A 25,765-nucleotide genomic window follows, 5' to 3' on the forward strand; every position below is an offset into this window, starting at 1 on the left:
TGAATATTGTTTTATTGTATGACAAACAGTAGTAAAAGTGAAAAGGATGATCTCAACACAAACACCAGCCAGCTGAAATCAGTGTCAATTCCTGAGGCTGGCCACAGAATTCTCCAAAGTCCAACCCTGAAAAATACAATCACAGTATTGTAGGAGCAAATTAGACTGAGGTATGAAAGAAAGAGCATAGTGTACTTTCAGCCTATGTGGGCCTGTAACAGAGATAATTTCATCCATATATAAAAACACATTTTATATTAAAATAAGTACTATAAGAAAAGAACTTCCAGTGACAACAAACATAAAAAAACAAATTTCGATATTGCTAAAAATACATAATCAGTGACTTAGAAGGGTGTGTGTAAGATATGTATATCTAGCACAGCACTCTTACTGAATTTCACTGTGCTGGGAACCAAGTAAAATGAAGATAAAAAACAACCAATACTGAACAATTTTAAACATCTTCCAAAAGACTGTGTATGAATACAGTGCATACATTGTGTTCCTGCCACTGCAGGTTTCAGTGCTCGCTGGGATCAGTGCTCTGATGTGTTTGAATCTAACCTATCAAACCCTGCTGCTGTGTCAGAGCCAGCCGGCAGAGGACATGAGTGACTGGTGTGTTGAAGCTGTGACAGAACCCTGTACTGTACAACACGGGGTGTGTCCTGGGAGAGCAGAAATAATCTACCTGTATTTTGTACTCTTCCACCAGCCAGCAATCCTGACACTTTCCTCTGTCCAAGGGGCCCAAAGTACAGGATGTTTCCACAAGAGAGGAGATCTTCAAGTCTGAAAGCAAAACACATCTCCTAAACACTTAACTATGACTGTAAAGAGGCCCTTTCAATAGAAAATGAATTTAAGGAGTTAAGCTACTTCATATGGAGGTGTTGGTGTCTCTTCTACTTTGGGATTTGTGTTTCCGTGGGTACTGTATCAACCCGACACCTCTGAAATATCACCAGCCACTATAGAAAATGATACGATTTGGCTACTTGGGTCCATCAGTTCAGTCAACAGTAAATTAAAAAAAAACAAACATAAAATGTCTGAAATACTGGGACAGATGAACATTTAACACATCTTCCAATGAATCTGAAAACTACACTGCAAGAGAGCAGCGGAGACGCATCGCTCCAAGCTGGGCACTGGCTGAATGTCACCGAGCTGGAAACAAAGTTAAAAGATGAACAAAAAAATCAACCAATATTATACAACCAATTCAATTTAAAACAGCTTCTAAGAGACTGTTTATGATTACAAGACATGGTTACAGTGAAATACATTGCGTTCCTTCTGCTACAGACGATGTTAATGCCATTTGTTTATGCTCAAGGGATACAAATCAAATTCCTGGAATCATCACACTCACTTTGCAGACTCCATTTAAAGACTGAATATTAATATGCACATTTTAACGAAATCATTAACTATTCCTCCTGCTGCTTCCAATTCACTAGCATAAAGTCAATACAGAAGGGGACTGTATTAACCCAACACCTCTGAAATATCACCAGCTACCATAGAAAATGATCCAATTGGCTGCTTGGCTCCTTACCTACCCATCTGTCACATCCTTCTTCTCACTGTTCAATAGAAACCGCTCTTCTGCACAGGAAATGCAGCTACTTCATCTCCAGCTGACTAGTCGATGCCGTCAAATCAGATCCCTCACCTCTTCAGTCTGGACTCAGACCTGTAACAACTGGAACAGAATTACCACTTGGTAGCCTGATCTCATCAGATTTCAATATTTCAATAGCTGAGCGAGGCTGAATCAGGTCAGAAGCAGAAAAGTTTAGAGTGCCATGAACAGCGCAGTTGCATTACCCAACTAACCAAAAACAAATTGACACGGCCAGAAAATGTGGTCTACAGCAATGGAAAAGCTAATTACAATGTGGGTTGTCTTTGTGCAATGGCTGATTTAAATGTGAAATTATGGAGAAGAAAAGAAACAGATAACAGCTTAGGTAAGACCAAAAAAAATAAATTCTTTTAGGAAACACGGGGTGAGGGGATGAAATCTAGCATCATATTTATAACTATGGCCATATCCCCATTGCCCAGCATTATACACAAGACAAGGTTTATCTTTACAATTTCCAGCAGGTGGAAGTGTTGCATAAAGAAAAGCTCCCAATGACGGGCTCATTGCAGACTTCAATATATGGACTTCATTTTTGCAATCCCTGCTTATCCACAGTCTCCCACTGCCCTTGCCCCCACCAGGATTTCAGGCACTTCCAGAGGCACCAAAAAGCCAGTTCAGAAGGTAAGAAGTCAGTGGCTGTACACGGTGGGGAAAATGACCACTTTTTTGATCAGGTGCAACACAAATCAAGTAAGTGTGCTTTAGTATGGTAACAGCAACATTGCTGTTCAAATCACAGGCAATTAGTTTGGCCAGTGGTAGACAATACAAGCTGAGCATCCATAATGCACGCTTTACCCCCCCCCAGGAGTGTGGTCTCATCAGCATGAGCACAGCGCCCACTGGATCACGGTCACCTCAGGATCACGTCAGCACAAGGGTAGCAAATGATGACTCAGGAGCTGGTCAACAAAGCACTGTGTGGTGTTAAGCTACCAACAATCATCAAAAAAGCCTCCTGTCCTGTCCAAACAAAAACCCTTAGACCTCTCCAACACACTTGGCATAAGGTTGTGACTCATGCTCTCCCATATCACAGCGTATAACTGTCAAATTGTTAAGCATTTGTTATCTGCATTTGAAAACTCTGGATAAATTTGGTCCAGTTGGCCAATTTTGTCCAGCCCCTAAAATACTAGTCACTGAAGGCATTGCCTTTAGAACCAGGGCTTATGGATTTCTTTCTGGGTTATTCAAAGAAGATCACTGGGATTGACATTCAACTTGGTAGAAGTACTGTAATAAGGGCATTCAGCACTTCTGGAACAGTCAGGCATGAATGACAAATTAATCCAAATGATACCAAAAACCTTTCAATATCTACAATATATCCTGAATTTTTTCTAATAGCACAGTGTCATATTAACGCTCAATCCAGTTGATTTACATAGCAAATGAAGGAAGTCAACTGCTTTGTTAAATTAAACAAAACTCATCTTTGCAAACAAAATAATTTGCTATAAACATTATAAATTATTTTTAATTCTACTATTACCTTCTACTATTAATAGGAATATTTACTGGGGTTGGGGGGGGGGGGGGCTGAGGGGGTGCAACTTAGGTTGTCTTTCATTACTAAAAGGTTCAAATCAGGAAGAACAAAATCTTTAATGCAGTCAAAGTTAAAAATAGTGTCAGGGTCTGCAGCTAAAAAGGAACAAGCAGAGATGAATTCCACACTGAAAAATATAGAAATGTTTTGGCAGTGGAGCAATTTTCAGGTGTGTGGGCAGAAGCCGAAATTATTCTTAAGTTTCTGACTTTATAATTCTGACATCTGAATAAATACTACTCACATAACTTTAACTGCAGAATACAGATTTACCTGACATAACGAAAAAAATATCTCCTTTCCAATCTAGACAGCCTAGTTTACCCCAAATACAGTACATGTGCAGGAATGGATGTCTTCAGAAAGCATAACAGTGGCGGGAACCATCAATGTCTGATCTCGACTTTATAGAGATATGAACACTGGGAAATGTAAGAAAGTAGTGCTGCCAAATATCTTTTTTGACTGCTTGTGGGGATGTGGGAAGTTATGCATTTTAGCACAGATATAGCTGTTCTTGCTTTCAATCTCAAGCGTCGCTTCAAAATCCTCTTCTCAAGGTGCCTAATTTTTCTGGAACCGGATACCTTTGGCTCCTCCAGGTGTTGTCTGTGTGGAGTGTGCATGTTCTGCCCATGTTCAAGTGGGTTTCCTCCAGGTGCTCCGGTTTCCTCCCACAGTCCAAAAACACACTGCTGGGGTAACTGGCTTCTGTCAAATTGGCCCTGGTGTGAGTATGTGCGCGTGCGTCTGTGTGTCCTGCAGTGGACTGGCATCCAGTCCAAGGTGTATCCCGCCATTGTGCCCAGTGCTCCCTACACATACTGTATACTCCACCTGTGCACTCCACAGCTGAAACATGTTTACTTTTCAGCAAGGAGTTACTCTCTTGTTGTGCCATATTTGTCCATACAAGAAGCATTTTTGCTGAGGTCTACAAAAACAATACAATTGAAACCGGAGAGTATGCATGGGTAGCTGTGTGATTGTTAAGGTGTAAACCTGTCCTTTCTCGAGGAATTATATTAGTAAATTGGGACCTTAAAACCTGGAATCTGTTTACCTGCAGGCCTTCTAATCCTTCAATGCAGGCTTGCTGCAAATAATTAATTGAAAATTAGGCAAATCAATGGCGATGAAAATGGTTGTATCAACGTACTGCAGCGGAGAGCACTGGAAGGGAAGCACGGTGAGTACAGTAGCTCCGAATTAAATAGAAATCGTTTTTCAAATAAACTGTAATCCTGAACAAAAGGGGTGGGAAAAAAAGACATGCGAATAAACAGGTTATTAGAAAGCTCGCGTTTTTAAAAGCAGAGACGGCTAGCTCCAATTGTTAGGCACTTCCAAATTAGACGCCAGGTGTGGCTAATCTAGAATTAGATTTGAACTAATGACCTCCTTGGCGGGTTTGGTAGTCTGGTTGCTTCTGCGTCGTTAAATAACGAGTTTGCAACCCTCCCCCAAACCCACCCGAGATTAACAATTCAGTCAGGGCTGCGGTATTCAGGACGAAGACATTTGGGTTGTTTCTCTTTATTGCGATGGGAACAAGTCGAAAAAGTAGTTTGTTTCAAAACGTATAGACTTACTTTACTGGAGCTAGTAGGCGTGTTGTACTTTCGCCTGTGACTTCGAGTCTGTAGAGAGAAACAATGCATTAAAACAGAACCAGCAGCTTTCATAGTTGTACGAATTGAGAAATCCGGTATAGTGCAGCTGTTTTGGCTGCACAGTTGTTCGGTTCGATTCCAGCCTGTTCTTTCAGACGTGCAAAAACCAAAACCCGTGTTTGTGTTAAAGCAGGGCTCTCTCTGGAGCACGTCTTGGCTTTAAATGGCTTCTTAAAAAAATCCGAGAAACCGAAAAGCGCAGTTTAAAAACAGCTTTTATGTCTTTCGATGGGACGTCGTTATTTTGCGGTTATGAGGGAATTGAACAGGTCTCGCGTGTAAACCCTGTCTTTTTAACCCACGAATCCGTGTTTTTTCTTCACTTGTACAGCCCTTTAATTCTGCTGACCACAAAGGCGCAGACAGCTCGGGTTCAGCAGGGACTGGGTTGAAATTTCGGTCAGGTTACGAGCTAAGGTAGGCATCCAGCCGTGTTGTGTTAACTCGCTGTGAAAATTGTATTATCCTCCCGGGGAGAGAAGAAACCCCTTACCTGGCTCTTAAGAAAACATTTTTGAACCGAAAAACACTCGTACACTTGGTAGCTTTTGAACGACTTCACGAGAAAAAGCGAAACTTTTCGCGATGATCTCAAATTTGGAAGACCGTGACTCGCCGCCTCCTGCTGGCCGGGCCTCCAGTCTCTAGTCTCAACAGGACTAGAGGAAAGAACCGTCCTATTCATAGCATCAAAACAGATTACCTCTGGAAAACGGCAGCAAACGTGGCACTTATTTGCTTTATTCGCTTGTAATGAAAGAGCAGAAACGATCGTTGGTGTGCTGATGCACGACACGTGTGAGGGTGTGGAGTCGGGGGGGAGGAGGATACACGATTGCATAGAGCTCTCTTTAGGATCAAGTAATAGGTTTATTCCATGCTGAAAAAAAGAAGAAAACACAACGTTTCAGGTGTGGAGCCTTCTTAATGAAACCAGACTCACACTTGAAGAAAGCTCCACGGCCGAAACGATATTTTCTTTCTTCTTTTTTTCACTATGGAATAAACCTTTTACTTGTTCCTTTGCAGCCTACGCATGCTGACGCAGCTACCCACCTGAAATACGAGAGCTCTCTTAAGTAGCTCTTCCCATAAATTGGCCAATTGAAGTGTCTGGGACCGCTGTAGTACTTTTTCCAAATCATCTCGTTTGATGTTTAGACGGCACTTCCAGTGGAGGGGCGTGGTTACTTTCAAATGCGTCCCCGTCCGTTTTCGAGACCAATCAGAAGGCTAGAAAGCGAGGGGATGTCACTATGGGAGGAGCTGTGAACTGTAGTATCCAATCGCAAAAAGGAACTGGTTGCAAATTGACATCCAATCCTAGCAGGGCACAATTAACTTTAAAGAAGTCAGAAGATGGGGTGTGCGAATTTGGGAAGGAATTGTGTAGTACTTGCGCTCAGTGAGGTACAGTTCTTCACCACACTACCCTGAGTGTCATGTCCTCCCTATCTTCATCTTAAAAGCTCAGACTGAAGGCCTGTAATTGGAAACAATGTTTAGAATAGAGAAGTGTCATAATTGTTCCATATTAACTTCAATATTAATTATTCTATTCAGTTTATTTCTTTAATGACGAGTCTGGAAAGATAAAAAGGTAATATACACAGGATGAATTGTAAATTACATGAAACCAGACTCTCACTCTTTATATGGATTCAGGGGATTGGTGAACTGAAGAATTAGAGCCTGGTTTAATGTATTCTCATATATTTTAATTGGACTAATCGTAATTCAAGACAACTAGAAATGTAACATACTGCAATGCTAGTCATCATCTCTATTTCTACAGCTGTTATTGAAAACAGTAAAAAAAAAAGTGCAAGAAAATGTTGGGGAAAACGATATACAGAGTGACTGGGATTGAGGAAAACAGCTCTTTATGTAGATTTCTGAAGACCTTAGGTTATTTGTAAATATGCCTTAAGGAGCATTTCTAAAGGAAAAGCAAATGGCTCTTGAAAGTAACAGATCAAAGTGGACTACAGGCTGCTGCTAAAACAAGCATCTCTAGTGTTTCCTTTTACAGGCAGCGTAGGGAACAAGTTTGTCCATTTTAAAGAACATAATATATGAAAAATTAAAAATGAGGTGGGTTTTCAGTCCATCTAATTGGTTTGGATTTTGGTTAAATAAGACATCTTATCCTGACAACAATACAGGAAATATCTTTACATGAAAATAACCTCAGATATTGAACACACTTCTCATAGACTGATTATTTTTCTGCATACACTGGGAGTATTGTGCTTATTACTGTAGCTCTGTGACAAGCAAATGAGCTAAGAACATTACTACCATCTATTAGTATATCTATGTGTTTATGGGGGAGCTGTCTGTGGTGCTGAAGAGAGACCGGAGGGATTTCTGAGCAATTTTCTAAAGGTCAACTTTCATAAAAAAAAACATTTTTCACACAACTGTTAAGCCAAGTATAGGGCTACATCCTATAATCAGGAATTGTTATTCATAAAAATATTAGAATATACTCAAGTATGGACAAACCTTTGTAATTATGATTTATGTAATTATATGAGTGAATTTGTGAATACAGGTCTGTTGTCTGCAAACAGAACAGTGTAAAACCTGACCACTGCATATGTTTCATTCCCCATTGTTGAAACCCTTCCTCCTAAAAGTCATAATGTGGAACTACATTTAAAACTGAGAACCAGAGACTGTTCCTTACCCAAAGGGTTGTGGAGGTGTGGAACAAGCTAGCTAGTTTGACCTTATAGCATGGGTTTAAGATATCTTGATCTCCAGATATCTCAGACTGGCTAATATGGGAGTTTGTTATTGTGTAAAATTGTTAAAATCCTTTTTTTATGTTAGCACCACTAGGCACCAGATACATTTGCCAAATAAAAGTGAACAAAAGGGATACTATTCCAAGAAACCCATTAACAGTTAAAAAGTAAGATGTTGCCATTGATAGCATGGCCAACCTTTGATAACTATACTCAAAAACAAACAGACAGTTCTGTATAGACAAGAGTGAAATCTCATTTACTGTGGTTTTAAGATGACCTCATCTCTTACCCTTTCTTGCCCAGAGGGTGATACAGTACAGTCTGATGAGTTGCTATGACTTCCTACTCTCCAGCTTGAAGACTTGTGATGGGAAACAACAATAGAATTATCTTCATTTTTCCATTATTAAGAACAAGCACACGTTTCCCTTTCACTACATGTCCAGGCCACATACACACAACACTGCTACCCAGCCATTTGATTCCTATTTTGAGTGTACAGAGTGGGCTTTGTTTGTACCAAGACACCTTAGATAACAACAGCGACTACACAGTACATCAATTGTTTGTGTACTTTGGTTTCAGTTTTTCCAACAAAGAAAATAAATAATTATCTGAATAATAAGCCATATAAAAAGGCATGTTTAATAACAAAGGACATTAAACACATAACAAATCTGTGGAAACTCATGTTCAAGAGCAAGCAGCTTTCCATACCTGACTGCAGCCTCTGATGCCACTGCTGTCTCTCACCTTTCATTATCAGCTTTGATTTTACAGGTACACATATATTGCCTTGGCTGTAGACAAATTATTATTATGATGATGATGGTCTTGGAGACAGATAGGCTCCATGCTGTACTGACTCTCTGTGAGTTTCGCACTGTCAGGACTCTCATAATGCACTGCTGCTTGATAGGTGAGATACAGAGGGCTGAACTGTGTTTTTCCATTTAATTTACTCTCTGGTTCACAGTTATATTAACTGTTATCCGCCTTATGTATAATTTTCAATAACTTAAACATATATTAAATAGACCAATAATTTATAGGAATGTATTTAATGTATTTTTTATTTTTTTGGAATTGATGGAAATTCAATTAAAGAGGAATGATTAATACCATCCAGTAATTTCACCTTGGGGATAAACTACATTTATATATTGCTGACAATTGTGCACATACAGAATATGCAGAACTTCTGACTTAGTTTATTGATCCAGAAATATGGAATAAATAAAGTTTACCACCAGTTTCTTGTCATACACTGTATTTGTTAATGATGACTCGGAGACCTTAAAACCTGGAACGTCTTCACTTGTTGCAAGGCCTGATCAAGCAAGGGACATTCTCCTTCATCCTGGATACCCTGGTTCTTTTCCATCACCCAGGGGGAAATCTTACTCTAACCCAAGAGCCCAGCCTTTCTGATATTCCAGTTATCCTCCAGTTTCCCTTTCGTGCTTAAAAATCTCCTGTTGTGCCCCTGGTTGCTGGAGGGATGTCTTGTTTTCTTGTTTTTATTCTCGGTAATGAAGATCGACTCACCTTGTTTATTTGTTTTGGTGTGGATCATTACACACTCCCGTTGTAACACTGTGTGATAAATGGGTCTCCTCTGTGTGTTATGTATATTCCTCTCAGACTTTCCAGTGCTATTTTCCTGAAAAATCCCCAAATCCCCAAAAAACACTCAGTTTACATACATCCGGGGTGATCCCTCCTCATTTTGTGCTGTGACATAGGAGGACTCACAGTTTTAGAAAGGCTCATATTTTACCAGAGCAATGTTCTGCTGTGTTGTTACTTATAAAACGCCATTAGCTCAAATTAAATCTCCACCTTCTACCATCCAGTATCTTCTTTCACTGCCTAGAGGTTAACAAACTACAATAAAAAATGTATTTTAAAACCTTAGTAATTAAATATATTTAAGTGTTTTTTTGTGGTTACCAGTAAGTGCATTTAGCTCAAAAATGGCATCTGAAAAGAAATAAATATATTAAGTCATGTCCACACACGTCCTGGTGTCATTTATTTTCACCTCCCTTTGGCAACTTACTCTTGAGCCAAGATGGTCCCAAGCTCAGCGCGTCCCCTCTTGTCTGTTAAGGAAGCTACTCAGCAAATTGGGCAACAAAACGGAGCTCAGAGGAATGAAATGCTGTTTGAATGATCACCATCTGGCCACCCTGGATGCCTGCAGAGTTAGTCTGTGGTGGCTTGGAAGGACGAAACACTTCCAGCATGTTCTCATGAACAGTCCTTGCTAGGAGGCAGGCTCAACATGACATGTTGAAGTGAATTGTTAGCTAAGATTGCCAACTACCACCAATTGGGATATTTCATCTCCCAGACACGAGGTTCACTTATCACATCACACTGTCTTCTAGTGGTAGGTGTGGGATTCTCAGGAGTGTAACATTGACTTGAAAAGATTCCAGAATAATACTCTTACATATTGGGACACAGGAAACAAGACAAACAAGCACTTACTGTGCAACATGTCTTCTACTAAACTGTCAAAACTTAAAATCCAGGTCCAGGTCAGAGCTCTGCCTACTATTGCATGTCCATGCATCCCAAAAACACTTCCTCTTTAAAATTGCTGACTTGCACAATATATAACTCTTGATCTCTTGTCCAGTGTGCTGGTGAGAAGCTTTTAATAAACGCTGCTTTGACAGGAATTAAATTGCTGTGTGCTGGCTCTCTCAGGGTTCAGTTTTTGGTGTCCCGGTGAAGTCGGGGAAAAGTGTAATTATTTCAAAGTTAGGGAGGAAAAATGTTTAATTGCTGGAAAAATCTAATATTCGGGTTTTCCCCACAAAGGCAATTTATATGCCAGATTTGTAAAGACAAACAGAAACAATGTCCTTTGCTGACAAGTAATTAAAGAATTCTGCCAAGCCTAGCAGAAATTACTGCTGGATTATGAGAGAATAATGGAGGAGCCACTATGTTGCAAGAAGTGATGAATTGTAAGAAGGTACAATTGCCATTGGATTTATAGTTGGCTTATAGGAGCGTTCCATTGTGGTAAAGCTAATATATAGAAAGGTTTTTACAAAAATTGAACTTTTTCTTTAACTACATTAATTAAGACAGTGGTGCTGTCTGGTTTAATACTGGAATCGCATGCATTTTGTGTCCTCACCATGTTCAGATGCTCCGATTTCCTCCCACAGTCCAAAAGCATACTGGTAGGTTAACTGGCTTCTGAAGACATTGGCCCTGGTGTGAATGTGGTTGCACTGCGATGGACTGGAGTTTCATGCCTGCATGGTTAGACTCCGATATCATACCAAGATATTGTAAAACGAATTAAAATGATTTTTTATTAATTGCAATCAATTGAGAAATGCAATCAATGGCAAAGCACAAAAAGATTATTTTTCTTCTCATGTAACAAAAGCAGAGACGACAAGGCAGTGTTTGTCTTTCTTTCTGAGTTCTTCTCACTGTGTGGTGCCCTGAATGTGGACCTGGGACCTCTTTTTGAACTGCACGCTGAAAGGTAACATGATTGACATTAATTAGTACTTTTTTCTCAAGCAGAGACAATTAATGAGCTTGGTGGTATTTGAGTCAGGTTGGTGTGTTTGGTGGCTGATGGGTTATTGAGCCTGTGCCTTTATTTGCCTATAACAAACAGATTATTGATCCATTAACTGTTCTCTCCATGACTGTCATAATATCCTTGTCCACTGCAGTCTGCACCCGCCCACTGAGATAAAGTTAATCAAAACTTGGTGTAAGGAAACATTTAGACTTACAATAAAGATTATGTGTTAAGTTATAGGCTGGGAGATGTGCAGAGCCGTGTTGATTCTACAGCAGAACATTTAAGTGGATGAAAGGATTGTTCAGTGTATTGCAGCATAAAAAAGTAACAGATAAAATAGAAGATAACAGATATATAGTAATACATGTACATAGATAATAGATTGATCCACTTCACTTAAATGCATTCTTTAATTGCACTTGTGTAAACCAGGTGTGCTTTTGCCTACAGTGGTGCACTGGACTGATGTGGCACCAGTGGTGTAACTTCTGAGAGATGTATGAAAAAGGTTGGCAGTCTTTCCTATAGTACAGCACACTGAAGAAAGGGACAGGTTTGCTATTACTTTATATTCCTTAGGAGTCATGAGGCATGCTATGTTCGGGGCTATACCCATTAATGCGAATGGAAATGGTTGCCCAACAGATCATACCATTTTATTCAGATTTCGCTAGTGAAATGGACATGGCGTACTAAAAGCAGGAGTGTGGGTGCTGTATGCGACATCAGCTCTACTGATAGAAGTCAAAGTGCATTTAAGTTTCAGATCCTTGGCATACCTTGTCTCAGAAGTGCTCCTTCTTCTACAGTACCAGTATCCCAGAAACACGAGGTTCAGAAGCAACAGGAGAGGCAAGGAAAAGAACACGTGCTTGGAAAAGGCACTCTGTGACATCTCTAGAAATAAAAGAGAAAACAAGACATACTGAAAACCCAGCCCAGGGAAAGAGGTGTCTCGTGTGTATAATTTGGGGCTCAAGCCAGGGGGAAGGGACAGAGCGTGATGCTGGTGCGAGCTGATCAGAGCTGATCAATGGTAGAAGGGCTGGTTATGTGTTCATGAGGGAAGTTTTAATGGGATTTTCTCTATGTTGTTGGTCTAAAGAACTGAAAGTTCATAGTAAGGAAAATAAGCTTCCTGACACATTTCTGCTTTCCACTGCAAATTATGTACTGTACCAGGTTTACCACATTTTATTTGCAGTAGCTTGAAATGTGTTATATTGGATAGAATTAGCATTGGCATATGTCATGTGGAAAAGTGCCCCAAGGGTTAATACTTTCTTGCACAGAGAGGGAGGCTACATTTTTTTAAGTTATGGCTCTTTATGCTGTGGATGATTCAGAGTGGGCAATACTTAAGGTGAAAAATCTTTCACAGATTGCTTTTGTCTTAAATACACCTTGCTAAATTCAGTAAGGTTTACATTACAAATCTAACAAAATCAAAATGTATTGTATGTTTCTTAAGGGTAGGTGTTCAAAGTCTGTGCTGAACTGGATTGAGAGGAATACATTGCATTTTAGGAATGTGCAGCGTTTTCAGAATGAGAGTTCAGCTTTCCATTTTGAAAAAAACGTACAATAGGTTATTCCTGAAAACCGTCATGTCGATGGGAATGTGATAAATATGCAGAAAGATTGTTGTGACATTTGTCTTTTCGGTGCTCTTACCATTTTACAAGGATGCTATTGGCTATAAGCAATATATTTTAAGTTCAGTCAAAATACTTACTTTGTTCTTCAACAACTGTCATATTGATGGTTGTCTTCTGAATAAAAGGGATTTTCAGCACCTGGCATTGATAAAGTCCAGAGTCCTCCATTCTCAGGGAGATAATCTCTACAGAAGCATCTCCAGTGGTTAGATTATCACTCAAAAAAGATATTCTGGTGCTGAAAGACGGGACCAGTTTAAAAACTTGGTTTCCTGTAAACCAAATCTAGGGATAGAAGAGAAAATTAAAGGTACCCTGATTTACTGAATTTATAAGCTGAAGTGCAGAAGCTATAGAAATACAAAATATTTTCGTATGTCTGTGTAAAGTCCAGCTGTAGCAAAAGGTTACGTGAAATGATGGAACAAAAAGAAGTGGTGATAGATCACAGCACTGGGGCCCTGGGTTCAATTCCTGAACCTGGGTGCTATCTGTGTGGAGTTTGTATGTTCTCCCTATGTTCACATGGGTTTGCTCTGTGTGCTTCAGTTTCCTCCCACAGTCCAAAGACATGCATGTAGGTTAATTGGCTTCTGGGAAGTTTGGAGGTGCAAGCCCTCCAAGCGCTCAGATGAGGCCATTTCACATTGTGAGGCCCCCTCGTTGTTTGGGAAGAGGGGTAAAAACTATTTTAATGAAAAGAATGGCATGATGGGGAAGATGAAAGCGGGCATTTTGAAACTCTTAAAGAATGGTAGATTCAGCACTAAAAGAGGATCGTTTTTTCACAGCTGTGGACTTTAGTCGAGAATCACAGTATATGGTAAAAGTACCAAATTCGACTCAAGTCGAGAAACACAGCTAAAGGGTTAAAGTGGAAGACCATGCACCCTTGGCTGAGGTTGAGGCCCCCCTGTGAGGTGAGGCCCCCCCTCTCGTAGGGCCTGCGCAGGTGTGTATGATTCTGTCCTGTGATAAACTGGCATCCTATCCAGGGTGTACCCTGCCTTGTGCCTGTTGCTTTCAGGAAAATGATCCAGCTCCACCGTGACAGTGAATTGGAAGAAGCAGTTAGTAAATGAATGGATGGATGGAACAAAAAGGACTCCAAAATATTAGATCAAATGTTAAGAAAAAGATGGGAGATAACACAATTACTATCAGTCTTGATTGGACTCTCAGGAAAACGGGGGGAAATACTTTGGGCAGCTACTGAACTGATTTTCTTCAGTTGCTGCCTTCCTTTGATACACAGGAGGAGTGAAAAGCAAAGTCAGTCAAAATAGGAGTCTGCACTTTCCTAGCATTAATGTTTTTTTCTACTAATTATTAATTATACTGCTGGAGAGTGTATTATTTAAACAGACCCTCAGTAAATAAGTAGCTCATAGGGAAAAACCATCATGCATTTCAATCTATACCCAAGTGCGTGCTTAGTTTATTACCAATGGATCACGGATGTTCCCTTTGTTTTCGACAGTCCATTCAATGTCCAGATTTCCCGTCCTGTTGTCAATAGCTGCCAGGTTGTAGAGACAAAGTAGGACAGTGGTCCCGCCAGCTCTCCCCTCAATGTTCAGGAGACTCCCACACCCAGCTGCCTGGAGGAGTCCTGCAACCAGAGCAAGAGACAATTCCCAAGTAAACACAGCAGCAGTGTGAGAACAATGACAGTAAAGGGCCGAGCAGAGAACTGTCAAGGTGTGAGCAGGCTGACAGCTGTAAAGAGAAACGTGGTTCTAAACCTCTTTAAAGACCTGGATCTGGCCACAGGTTCTAACTACAGAACTGAAAATGAAATCAAATGATGAATGCGAGTGCAAAGGCTGCCTAGGCAGCCAAGTGACGTAAAGGACTGTCTATATTGTCTAAAACAGTCAAACAGGCAAGGAAGTGGACCCTGTGCAGGAACCAACAGAAATAGGAACCAGAAGACGAAATCCAGAGAAAGTACAAGAACAAGCTGAATTCAGAATCCGGGAAGGCAATCTGAGTGGAAAAACAATACAGAAAACACGGAAACGCAATCACAGAGGAACCAGGGGAAAATTCTGTAAGGAACAAGGAAGGAACAGGTAAGTATAGACCAGAGCTAAATCCAGAGGCAACAAGATTAAGTACTAAAGAGAATGAGGGCTGTTTATATAGAGCTGAGGCAGGGAGGGGTGGAGCCCAAGGTACAGTGGTCAGTGCATTATTGATTACAGCTGTCTGCGTGTTGTGTACCTCTGCTGAGCAGCTGGCCCAGCAAGCAGTGCGTGATGCGCACTCTGGTGGTAAAAAGATGAAGTAATAACAGTGAGTTAACATGAAAATCAAAATGGATAAGAATCCTTGATATTCGTTTTTTCACACTTCACCTAAAACTAATCCTATGTATGGCAGTGTTCTAATGACAATGGACTCACGTGAATATGCAGTTGGTTTCAGTCTGTATTTTCTATTTCCTTCTTGTGTTTTGAAATTGTTGTAAACTAAAACGACACCCAGCACTTACAGAGAATGATTGCCATGAAAAAGGCATTATATAAAATCAAATCAAACTGATTTCCAAAAGACTGATCACTGGAGATTACAGTAGTTCAGAGCTTGTTGCAGTTTTTAAATCAAAGTTCCTAACCTTGACCAATTAATTCCTGCATAATTACTATTAAAACATCAGTGGGTTTAAGAATTATGTGTGTTTCAATATCATGCAGTTTTTTCCAGAGTTACTTAAAGTTTCAGATACGTATCTTTAATTTAAATACTTTTAGGCATTTTTAATTAATATAAAATCAATGTTTTAATGTTTAAATAAAAAATCAAAATAAAAACTACGTACCTAAACATATGTACATTATGTTACTGTGGACAATTGATCTATTTCTTTTTCTTTAAAAGAGTTAGAAATTGTATAACGATTAAGAGAAATCAATACATATGCTACTGATTTTTTTGCTACCACATACATACACTTGCTTGATGCATCTCAGTAACAGTAAGTACTGTATATACAGTATATTACACATGAAGCACAAACACATATATAATTGCAGAAAAGAGAGGCTAAAAAGAGAGACTAGAGTTTTTCAATAATGTTTAGGCCTGGCCTAAAGGTGAATGGTTCCAGGTACTACCTTATAAACATTTGATAAAACATGCAACCAGAAATAAAAAAATAAAGGGTTTTGAAATTTTAGATAGGTAATACTTTATTAATCCCGTAGGGAAATTGATGATAGATTTTCTAGGGGCAGATAAACCATCAAACACACGTTACAAATTTAAAACTTGTTGAAAACATGAAGCTAATGTCTTCCAAGGTTAACAGGTGAAAGACTTACCCACTAAACCAGAATAAATGATTTGCAAAAATAGCAGAACCAGCAGCTGTAACGCTAATAAACATGTTCTTTTAACAAGATCCTCCAAAATAAACAGCACTGACAAAAGCCTTCCCTGAGCAGACTGTGGAATTCAAAATAAATGTCTCTTACCATTTAATAAGCAAAAGAATGGTAACAGATACATTCCCAGAGACGTGGATGAAATACCGAAAACCAATCTCACCTTCAGTTCTGCCTTGACTTTTGTGTTGGTGTACTTTTTGTACTTCTTTGTGGCTTCTTAAAAATCTTTATGAAAATCTTTCTCTACAAAACAATATTTCTGGTCAGTTTAACAGCTGGTGAACCTGTAATGCCACACGGGAGGTCAGAAAAGTACAAAGCCGTAGATTGACGTTTTTCTGCAGTAACAAACTAGAAGTAAATACTCTTTTTAATGTACAGTGTGTCTGAGATTCAGCTCCAGTTTGCAAAAAGTCCTGGTTGAGGAAATATGAGGACATCTGTCAAAAACGGGTGAGCACAGATTATTGTTATTATTATAGAGCACATGTTATTAGACTGAATAATGAAATGTTGTGATTAATAACAAGGGACTTCTATCAATGAAAATTCAAGATGGTAGTTCAAATAAGTATAAATACAGGCAACATGGACTCTGTTTCTCAATGTTTTATGGTCTGCATCCTCCCTCCTTTCCATCACCACTTTTTCAGTAGTTCTTTTTACGTCCAGAAAATGAAAGGAAAAGCTTCATCCTTATAGCTATGTGGCTCAGTCCCTGATCAGTACAGAAGATATTACTAAAAAAATCCACAATACTTAAGCACTTGTCATTGCCTTATGGTAACATTGGAAGCTGCTGAAATGCCTTACAATCTAATGCAGTTTTTACCAAGCCTGGTCCTGGAGAGACCAGGACCAGTTCATCTTGTGAGTCACTTGTTCCCAATGAATGGGAACACCCATGTATTAATGCTCAATCAATTAAGCAAATTATTTTTAATCAAGGGCTCCTCAGGACCATGCTGGAGCCCCGTTGATCTATGTTAAATAATCATTTAATGTGATCAAAGATGGTGGTTTACCGAAGGTGATGAAAATCAGAAGTAATATTTCACACATCAAACAGGAAGATTTAAGTGACATTTCATTGATAACGATACTCATAAACAGGAAATATCAACACCTTAGTGACATTTGCCATCATGTTCTAACCTAACCTACTTATACTGAGTGGCATCAATAGCTCAATAATTGAGCGATGGAATCAATAGCATTTGTGTATCTTTAATGCCTCACCGATTATTTATTTTCTAAACGACATATTGTCCATTTATCTTCCATTTTCTGTTGTATGCGGCTGTTATTTTGAATGTATTGTGACTTTAAGGAATCACAATCAATCACAGTCTGCACAAACCAAACTGTTCTCCAGCTGTCCACATGAGGGGGTGAATAAATTCTCACACAATCATCGATATGATGGAAACCCTCTGACGCACACTGAATTCTTGGAGGATTTTGGGCAAAAGCTAAAAGTTGCAAAACTATAAAAAGTAATTGCCCACGCCCCGTTCCCTTCAACATATAGTTTTTGTGGTCAATGTTAGGGACTTTCTGAATATTTCACACATCTCAGATGAGCTAGAATGTGTGGCAAGACTGCAGCTTCCTTTTTTATCTCCATCAACGCTCAGTGACAGTGCACTTTGTCACCGGTTATCTTCCGTTTCTTGGTGAGTCAGGCTGTGGGGGCAGTTAGACCACTTGAGACTCACAACAACAGATGTGGCCTAACATGGGCATTCCAGATGTCTCATCTCCACGGCTGTCACACTGCACTCTGTCTTCAAAGCTATGGCGACCAAACACAACTGACGCTCCTTTTGGTTTTGCACCAGGGCCGGATGAAGGTCGAAACAATAAAATCCCACCATGTGGCTTTCCTTTTCTTCACAATCTAATTTTGCCCTAAGGTTGCCCCATCTGCGGGTTCCAAGTGCTCAAAGGACTTTGATTATTGCTTGCGCGCCGTGTTAATTACGCACAAAATAATTGTTTACGAGCCCATAAAACGCAAGCAAGCCAACATCTGCAAGCCATCACAAATCACAAGGGGATCTTGTACAGATTGTGTAGGGCTGCAGTCTGCTTCCCCCCAGCCCCCCTGTTCTGTTCTGGTAATGATGTTCTGATCGTATGTTGGCAAGGGGAGAGAGGCCATTAACACGCGATTCTGCATCAACACAATTTCTGCTGATGGGCCTGGCACAATCGGCGCTGCAAATAAATGACAAAACAGCAAAATTCCAAAGATGCAAAGGGCAGAATCCAGCACATGGTTGATTGTCTGTATTAAAATGGAGATGAAATGCAAGAGAAAACACAGAAGGCTTCTAGTCAAGGAAAGGATCATCTAAATTGAACCAGAAAGACGGTAGAAATGGTTTTCTTACAAGCTGGAAACATACTGAGGCAGAAATTAGGGGATATTGAGGTTCCTTGATCAGCCAGTTTAAAATAACGGGATTTTACAGTTTTATTTTTCTGTGGACTCCTCAGTACAGTCACTTGCAAGACATTAACTGGTCTTGCCAGACAATGACTGCTATACTGTATATTCTGAAGTGTTTTTGCATGCATTCTGAATGTTTTCAACCTTGATCCATTTTTTTCTCATCCTGTAAACTACAGGACATGAGACAAATTTGTTTCTGTGGGAGTGGGGTCCTGTTTTTCAACAAAACATATACGTATAGAACTTTATTGTCCATCCAGAAGGGTGGGAATCCGTCTTTGGCATCAACATCAAATAAATACTCAACATCAAATAAAGCCATGTTAAAAGCAAACAATAGTTCAAGCCATTAAACAATATAGATACACATATCTCAATCTGTCCATATTACACTACAATTACACTAATCCAATTGCTTCATACAGGGAACAGTCAATTACCTGCGTTTAAAATACCGACTGCCAGGAAACGAAAGATTTCTTGTATACAGTTCTCTTGGCCATGCCATTTATACCATATCAAAGTGTAAGAACAGCGCATGTCATTGTGTATGAAAAATAAATTGACAAAAAACTTAAAAAAAACAGGAAGAAAGAAAAACCATGAATGATTTAAAAAGGTCTAGAAGCTTTCAGATGTTGATTAAAATCTGTAATGATGTCTCCCTCTGAGGTAGGCCTGGAGAGATGCAGTATCACCTTGGTGATAGGGTAGCCCAGTAGAAACTGATACATATTGCCTCAGGCTGTTCACAGCAGCCGGAAACAATTTATGCCATTAGCTCTGAAATCCTGTCAGCCTTAACTTTCACTTCTCATTAATTTTAATGAGCCAGAATATCACACAAAGTGGAAAATTAGTACGCTGCGACTTCTACCAGAGGAAGGGAAAACAAAGAAATGTAATTTTCAGGGTATTATGAACTTTAATGTTGCAAAGTTCTAACACAATTGTTGAAAATTAAAAAAATAATTATTTTTTTTTCTAAAAGACTTAATAAAACATGCAGGGCTTGTATGACCTTTGTGCCAACAGTTATTAGCGATTCGTCTTTTAACAATTGAAGCAAATGATGGCATTTGAGAAAATTCCAAAAGGTCTAAAGGTTCAATTTCACAGGTAATGAAAAGGACTGCATTTTGAAACCAGCCTGGTACTTGTTTTTAAGAACAAAACCTGAGTATAATAGCTTTGCAAGTGGGAATCTGTTTGCTACTGTGTAAGGAAGGACTTATTTTTCTCTGTTTCATTAAAAAGCAATTAATACAGAAATACAAAGCTGTTCAAAGTCTTCACAGCAAAAGCAGGGTAAATTCATTGCCCTTTTTTTACCACAATGTCTTCACATTCCACAAAATCTTACATTGGTCAGACATAAAATAATGTGTAATGTGTTACACCCAAGGTACATACTGTACTGTATCTATTGACATGCAGAAGCTTTCATAATGTCAGTGAATTGTTCAGATTAATCCTACAGACAGGTGAATAGCATAGTCTGTCCTGAGATCATGTGGAGTCACAGCCAGTGGCCACAGGCCGTCTAAAAAAGATGCACTCCAGGGAAGAACAGGAAAGAGATAATTTCTACTGCAGTTTGGATTTTGTTATTTTCTCAGTTGTTTCAATAATCTGTACAGTCAAAAGATAACATTAGGTTTGTTTATAGTAAAAAGGTTTGTAACAGGACCTCTTTTAGAAGCCTTCATGAGATAACATTTGCACACTATAGCATTTTAATGACTCTACTAATGAATGTAATAAAAAAATGCTTATGCAAGGACATGTGTTAGTCCCTGATATTTAGAAGGTGCCAAATTACTGTAGTTTTCATTGCCTCATATTAAAAATAATTATAAGGGTGTGTATTTTTTCAGTGCAAGCAATTCACAAACAGACCTGACAGCCGTTAAGGTCGCAGAACAATCATTTTACAGTGTTTTTAGCAATTAATCAAAAATTTAATAGATAGGAGAAAAACACATTTCAATGGCACTGTGTTCTTGTGCTCATCAGTCGTTATGTTCCATATGCTTATTAAAATTTGCAGCCAATTAAGTCGGCTTTTTAATGAATTTAATTAAATTGCTTCCTAGATTGTATCTGGAATTAGATTTCTGTTAAACAGTTCGTGCTGCACAAATATGTGCGATATCTGCCACTTTAATTGTCCTCTGTCTGAAGGATAATTTCAGAGCATGTTTTTTTTCTCTTCTTGTTGGCAAATGGACCATTAATTTTACAAGATAAAGATTGAACTTCTGGCCATAATGTCCATGAAGTACACTGTTAAAAAAAGTTAAGACAATTCTGGGAAAAAGTGCATTTATTGTTTGTATCGTGTGTTTGTGTAGGTTTCCTCCAGGTGCTCTGGTTTTCTCCCACAGTCCAAAGATATGCTGGTAGGTTTATTGGCTTCTGTGAAATTGGCCTTGGTGTGAGTGTGTTCACGTCTGTGTTTGTGTCTGCCCTGTGATAAACTGGCATCCCATCCAGGGTGTACCCTGCCTTGTGCCCTGTGTTTGCACACCACTGTGAGTCCGAATTGGACCAGTGAGTATTAAAAGTGATGATGATGACGATGTATTTATCCTTTAGAATAATATGTATGTTTGTAGGCAATCATTGCTGTTAAGGCTTAGTGGCATTTTGGGTTTAATATATCTTCATATAAAGACAATTTGACAGATCTGCACGTTATAGGAGATAAAACAATAAAACAACACTGCAAACTTTCCCAAAATAATGTCGGCAATACAGATGCCACATTAAAAATGCAATGACATGAATGAAAATCTTGTACTGAATACTAATGAATGATTCCAATTTTGGCTGCGTGTTATCAGACATTAAAATTACAAATAAAATTTAATAAACCCTCCCAGGCTTAAAAATTCATTTCTTCTTTGCTGTTTCTTCTGCTTACATGAAAATAGATTATCAGCCACTTCTTAGGAAAGCCTGAAAGAAACTAATTAACGCAGACGGGTCTTTTAAGATAAATTGGAAAGAAAATTAATGAAAGCATTATGATTGTAGAGATCCTATTAAGGAGTGACTAAACTTCTATGTAATCAATTTCTTCCAGTGTGAACGCTTATCGCCAGACGTATAAATCATTTAAAAGTGAGCCTTTTGAGGTTCTGTGTTTTTTGCTTGTGACTTTGTGTTCTTTAACAACATCTGAAACTGTTCAGTCATTGAGAGGCTTTAGAAAATGCCTCAAGATTTACTAGAGTTAGATAAAAAAAAGAAATATTTATACAGTTGGAAGTTTAACAGAAGAATTGTAGATGAACAAATGTTAAAACGTAATAACGACCTAAAGCTTGTTTTCTAAATTCTGTTCAGATTGCTTTGACACATGTGGACTGTATTATATTGTAATAGATGGAGTCTCATCATGTATAAATTCAAACAATCATATTTTTTATAAAATACATACAAAAAATTATCTTCAATATTTTAATAAAACTTTATTGGTAACATGATGGACCTCTATCCTTTTATCCCAATTTTAGATTATTCCATTATTTAGATATACCAAATAAAATGGACATAAAATATACTATTGTGTACATCTTAGGTTTCCCAGATAACTTTATTTGTCACTTAGTAGCTAGAGTGCTGCATAATTAGAACCTGTGGGTACTTGGGAGAAATTCAATCAACAACAAATAGCACTGTGCCTTTATACTGTTCAGACACAAAACTTTAATTCTCTGCCAGACAAATAAACAGAAGTCAAACTACTCCATATGGATCTGCAAGGCATTGGAAAGCAACTATTTAAAGTTTTCATAACTTATTAATGCATATAAAACAGAACATTAATCCTCATCACAAAAAGGACCATAAAAACTGCCTATAACTTTTAATTACTTGTTATGTTAAGCTTTTCCGTCAGATCCTTAACATTAACCAGGAGAGCTCTGAACACATCAGGCGAACGCTACTGTTCGAAACCGCATCGCAGCTGAGATGCGACCTTTTCTGACAGCCAAGCTCCACTGACAAGATCTAGGTCATGCCCCTGACCACAAACCGATCAACAGATTAAGGGATTACATTTCACAAACCACAAGAAGGAAGAGGTCACAGACAGTTTATTTTTTAATTTGGTGCATTCTGTTGCTGTTTTCTCTTAAAAAGTCAGAGCTCTGTCTTTGTACCAATTATTTATGCCGCTTTCCACTAAGAAGCCAAAATTGTGGTCATTAGCTAGCACGTGAGCGTACGATTTGAGGAACACAGACTGGAAAATGACCACAGGGAAGATAGATGTGACTTGTTAGAGTGAATTGGGTGTCTATGCCCTGCTATGTATCTGTAAGTACAGTAGTCCTGAACAATAAGCTAAGCTCAGTGGCTCTAAAATCATGTAATCACTGGAAGAAAAGCTAAAATGACTTTTCACATATCACAGATCATTACTATTGGGCAAATTCAAACACGGCTGCCTTACTGCTTAGCTGAAAACTGCAATTTAAGCTCCTTATATGCTAATGGCATGAACGACTCATGCAATGTTAAACCTCAGAAGCAGAACCATCAATTATATTCAAAATAACATGATACTTATGACTGCATATGTGATCCTAATAAATCCTATGTAATTTGTGTGGAAGCCACATTTTATTTTATTATTTTTTTTTCACACTAGGAAGTTTTTAGTAGTCTTTCAATGGCTGCCTGCACCAAACTGTCTGCCCCTCTGCGAAGCAATCTGCATTCTCAAATAGCTCAGCTATAAATACAGTAGTGGGAAATAGGGCAGAGTGCTGCTGAGCATTCTCCCCAGTAAGTCTTGGGTTCTTTGCAGGCCTTGCACCATGCTAATGGACGATCAGTGCATGCTTCCACAGCTCCCTGTTTAAAATATTTAAAACTGCCTGCTCACTGGAAAGACCTGTTTGATACGTTGTGCAGTATTACAGACTGTCAGGGTTCCTAAATCCGACTTCTTGTCCTCACTATAGAGCCTGTGCAATGAGTAATGAAGAGACAATACTGACAAGATGAAGTACACAAACTCTGCTTCAGTTACCGTGAAAGCCTGTTACAATACGTCAATTCTCTTCTCCCAGCTTAGCCAATGCAATCACAGCAGAAGAGGCCAGAAGAAGCATTTCAAAGACGGATTAAGTCAGACCTCAAGGAATGCAACATTAATATCAACTCCTAGGAGATTATGGCCACAAAATATATACTGTCAGTTCAGGCTGCTGTCATGTAAACAAATCCAAAAGAAATGCAGGAAACATCTATTTGGGCTGTTCAAATACAGCAGCACACACTGAGGACGTCACACAGCACATAAGACACTAAGGATCACTTCAAACTTTGCACATTTTCTTTCAAAATGACAAGAAGCTTTGTTTTTTTTTATCACACCACTTTTCACTGTCTTGTAGGACTTAACTGGGCTATTCATTTATTCATGTTTACTTTTGCGGTCAGCAGGAAACAGGCAGGTATCCCATCCAAAACAGCAGTACGGCTCACATTACGTGGGCATCCATATGGCTCAGACTTAGAAGGCACTCAGTGAAAGAGCAGGTTGAACCATGATATACAGGGGTTGGCAGCTCAGGTCTAGGCTGTGTCACACTCCAGGGCTTGGATTCTCATAGAAACGTGGCTCAATTGATTGAACCCCTTTGCAGTAGGGTTGGGATAAGTCGAGAATGTATGTGGACCTGCAGGCTCTCAGTGATGTCAGTGTGAAAAACTCAGCCCCTCTGTATTGGTGCTCAGTGTGCTGTAGAGGCCAGAAGAAGGAACAGCCCAGCGAGATCTTCCATGTCTACCAAAGACGTGTCATTCTCTTACCAAGTGGTTCAGAGGTTGCAGTAAAGGTGACTAGGATCGAGTAACTTGTTTTTTTTAATTAGGAAAATGCAATAAACTAAAACTCCTCCTTTAATAAGAATTCACAGCAGCAGGTCATATGACTCTAGATCACATGTCTCTTATAGAGTTCCACAGCGCTTAACTTTGCTCTGCTTTGCTCTCTGCATGCTTTTTGACATCCGCCATTTTATTTTGTTAATAACAGATTTCTTTAAGAAGCAAAGTGGTCCAACTGCAGAAAAGCAGTCTGCAGTGTGAAATTGTTATTTCAAAGACCTCCCACGGCAAGCACACCATTTGACGTTTGAAAGAAATGATGTCTCAATGACACGACAGAATATTATGGTAGTATTTCATCTTATTTTCAAAAAGGGAATCCATTGAGAACTTGAAAGGCCCTCACTCTAGCACAGAAGTCAGGCTCAGACAAAGAGAAACTGGAAAATGCTCTCAAAGATGAGTTGGAAATGAAAATGTAGGTTTGGAGAACAATATTTTCTCTTTGTTTCCCTCTCCAGGTTTTCCAGATTAATCTAGTGTGAAATTGTGTTTTGGCTTGAAACACCACCGCTTTTTGTGATCGGTGTGTAAATCTGAGAATTGATGCCTTTAATAAGGCTGAGAAAACCTGTCCTGGACCTGACTGTTGGTAATTATTTTACACCCAAGCCATCTTCCTACGATTTATCATCAAAATGCCTGTGTTCAAATTCCAAAACTTCAGTATGAAATCCGGCAGCAAAGATGAAATATCTGAGTAGCTCAAGGGAGAAGAAAGAACCTGCAAAACGTTAATATGATTTATAAATTTATGAGGCTCATTATTACTGACCTTTAATGCTACAATTTTTCAATGGCATCGTGCTGCCTTACAAAAAGGAAACAGCAAAATCTCTCAATAAGAATGCAAAATAATGTTATATTAAGATAATTAATGACAGTCTGTCTAATGATCTTGGCATTCCATAAATTTTTACTTTCTCGCTTCAGTTATTAAACTAATACATAGACTATGTCTATGAATTACGAATTACAAAATGACCTGTATAGCTCGCTGATAGAAGATGTTTTCTGGTTTCTGTAAATGACTTTCTTTCTGCATGAACTGAGCCTTATTTTTTTAAATGCTTGACTTACTGGGGAAAATGGGCTTCGTACAGGAACAACAGCATTGGGACAGTGGTAGTTTTCCGTAACA

The 25,765-nt window shown here is 38.9% G+C and overlaps 3 long non-coding RNA genes across 5 annotated transcripts in view; 1 reads left to right on the forward strand and 2 right to left on the reverse strand.

The window, feature by feature from the left end:
- On the reverse strand, positions 1–5,786 carry LOC107075627 (uncharacterized). Of its 3 annotated transcripts, XR_001477143.2 has the most exons (5): positions 5,379–5,786; positions 4,805–4,852; positions 1,565–1,711; positions 695–795; positions 1–126 (listed from the first exon to the last, which is right to left on the reverse strand). It is a non-coding gene; the product is annotated as an uncharacterized lncRNA (long non-coding RNA). The 3 variants fall into 3 exon arrangements; XR_001477144.2 differs by having other exon boundaries at positions 1,569–1,711; positions 4,805–5,786; XR_001477142.2 differs by having other exon boundaries at positions 4,805–5,786.
- LOC107075630 (uncharacterized) overlaps positions 4,147–25,765 on the forward strand; it is a 24,319-nt gene continuing 2,700 nt past the window's right edge. Inside the window, exons 1-2 of the long non-coding RNA XR_001477147.2 lie at positions 4,147–4,401; positions 5,217–5,302. This is a non-coding gene — a long non-coding RNA (uncharacterized lncRNA). The remainder of the gene's footprint in view (positions 4,402–5,216; positions 5,303–25,765) is intronic.
- Positions 10,954–25,765, reverse strand: part of LOC138224674 (uncharacterized) — a 28,054-nt gene continuing 13,242 nt past the window's right edge. The window contains exons 2-5 of the long non-coding RNA XR_011183116.1: positions 14,310–14,476; positions 12,942–13,149; positions 11,986–12,103; positions 10,954–11,151 (exon numbers count right to left, since the gene is read on the reverse strand). This is a non-coding gene — a long non-coding RNA (uncharacterized lncRNA). The remainder of the gene's footprint in view (positions 11,152–11,985; positions 12,104–12,941; positions 13,150–14,309; positions 14,477–25,765) is intronic.

Source organism: Lepisosteus oculatus, chromosome 23 (assembly GCF_040954835.1).
Source record: "Lepisosteus oculatus isolate fLepOcu1 chromosome 23, fLepOcu1.hap2, whole genome shotgun sequence".
NCBI lineage: Eukaryota > Metazoa > Chordata > Actinopteri > Semionotiformes > Lepisosteidae > Lepisosteus > Lepisosteus oculatus.